Raw genomic sequence first — 2500 nt, forward strand, 5'->3', positions numbered from 1 at the left:
AGAATTCTAAAAGGTTTGTTAGGCATGATTTCCCTGTCCAGAACCCATGTTGGTGCTTGTTTACAAACCCAATGCTCTCCAGGTGCTCAACAAGTCTTAGCCTAATTATTCTTTCAAGTATTTTGCAGGGGATGCTTGTCAGTGATACGGGTCTGTAGTTAAGTGCCTCCTCCCTATCCCCCTTTTTGAAAATCGGTACGACATTTGCCTCCTTCCAGCAACTGGGCAATTCTCCCGACATAAGTGACTCATTGAAGATCATTGCCAGAGGCACGCTGAGAGCCTGCGCTGCCTCTTTAAGTATCCACGGTGATACTTTGTCTGGTCCAACAGCTTTATTTGCATCCAGTGTTGTCAACTGTTTCATTACATCCTCTGCTGTCACCTCTATATCTGATAGTCTTTCATCTTGGGTAATCTCTTCTAACAATGGGAGCTGCTCAGGCTCGGTAGTGAACACTCCATGGAATTTTGCATTCAGTACCTCGCAGATTTCCTTGTCGCTTTCTGTATATGCCCCTTCTGTTTTCCTCAGTCTTGTCACTTGGTCATTTACCGACATCTTCCTTCTTATATGGCTATGTAGTAATTTTGGTTGCTTTTTCGCTTTGACTGCAATATCGTTCTCATAATTTCTTTCCGACACTCGTCTTATGTTAATGTAATCATTCCTAGCTCTGTTACATCTAATCCTGTTGTCCTCTGTCCTTTGTCTTCTGTACTTCCTCCACTCCCTCCTGCTTCTCACCTTTGCTTCCTGACACTGTCTATTAAACCATGGGTTATTATATTCCCTCCTGCTTTTTGTCTTTATTGTTGGAATAAATCTATCTTCAGCCTCCTTGCATTTCAATATGACTTGGGTCATCATACCTTGCACTGTTTTTCCTCTAAGTTCTTCCTCCCACTGCACTTCTCCCAGGTAGTCCCTTATCCTTCTGTAGTCCCCTTTTCTGTAATCAAGTCTCCTTTCCCGGACCTCTTGTCCTTTGGTCACAATTTTAAGCTCCATCATGTAGTCAAAGGCTAGGACACAATGGTCACTAGCTCCTAGTGGTATTTCATGTTCCAACTGCTCGATGTCTTCTACATTCTGAGTGATAATGAGATCTAATAGGCTGGGCGTATCCCCTCCTCTTTCCCTAGTATCTTCTTTCACATGCTGTGTTAGGAAATTCCTGTCAATAGCGTCTACCAGCTTCGCTCCCCAGGTCTCCTCCCCGCCATGGGGATTCCTCGTTTCCCAATCTATCTCTCCGTGATTTAGGTCCCCCATGACCAGCAGCTTCGCTCTCATTCTATGCGCTAAAGTTGCTGCCCTCTGCAGTTCATCCATACATGTCTTGTTGCTGTCCTCGTACTCCTGCCTGGGCCTTCTACTGTTTGGTGGGGGATTGTAGAGTATCAAGATTACAATCTTCTTCCCATCCACTGTCAGGGTTCCATGTATGAAGCTTGTGCTTTCATTGGTACCCGGATTTTCCAGCTCATCAAACTTCCATTTCCGCTTTATTAGTAGTGCCACTCCTCCTCCCTGTCTCTGTGTCCTTTCTTTTCTTATCACCTGGTACCCCTCTGGAAAGATTGCATCCGAGATCATGCCATTTATTTTAGTTTCCACTATTGCCACTATGTCTGGGTCTGCCTCACTAACTCTTTCTTTTATCTCTTCTGCTTTATTGGCTACCCCATCAGCATTGGTGTACCAAACCTTGAGACTCTTCTTGGAAACTCGGGTGTCAGAGTTCCCCCTTTCACCAGGGGTCTGGGGGGAACTGGGGGGTGTCTGGGGGACAAGTGGGGGCTGTGGGGGCGAGTGGGGGGGTGCTAGGGGGGGTGCCTGGGAGTGCCTGGTAGGCGAATGGGGTCTGGGCATCTAGGGGGGTAGGAAGGGCATAATGGGTCTGAAAGTTAGGGGTCTGAATAGCATAGGGGGGTTGAGAAATAGAGTGAGACTGAGAGTCAGATAGAGGTTGAGAGGTTGGGGGGAAGAGGGATACTGAGGTGAGATGAGAATGGAGCATGGGTGCTGGGAGTGGAAGAGAGGGTATATTAGTTAGGGGGGAATCGGGGGTAGGTGGGGGTTTTGGGGTAGAAGAGGGGAAGAGGGAGATGGGGGAAGGTGTTAGGGGGTCACAAGGTGAGGGGGTTAAATGTGGGCTGGAGGTGCATAGGAGGGGTGAGGGTTGGGTGGGGTTTGGGGGTGAGTGGAAGAGGGGTGCAGTGGAAGCTGGGATGGAGTAGATGGAATTGAAGTCAATGGGGTAGAAGGGGCAGGGGAGTGGGAAGGGGTATTTGGGGAGGGGGGATGGGAAGGTGGGTTTGGGGAGGGCATGGCTTGACCCACTGGGGTCGCTGACAAGTGTGATGTAGCAGGGGCAGGGGAATCGTTGTGGAGGTGCAAATGTGGAAGGGACAGGGGGGTTTTGGGAGGCTGAGGCAGGGGGGATGTATAGGAGGGCTGAGTTGGGGAGGATGCGACCTGGGAGGTGACCTGGGA

The sequence above is a fragment of the Procambarus clarkii genome, chromosome 76, assembly GCF_040958095.1.
Source record: "Procambarus clarkii isolate CNS0578487 chromosome 76, FALCON_Pclarkii_2.0, whole genome shotgun sequence".
NCBI lineage: Eukaryota > Metazoa > Arthropoda > Malacostraca > Decapoda > Cambaridae > Procambarus > Procambarus clarkii.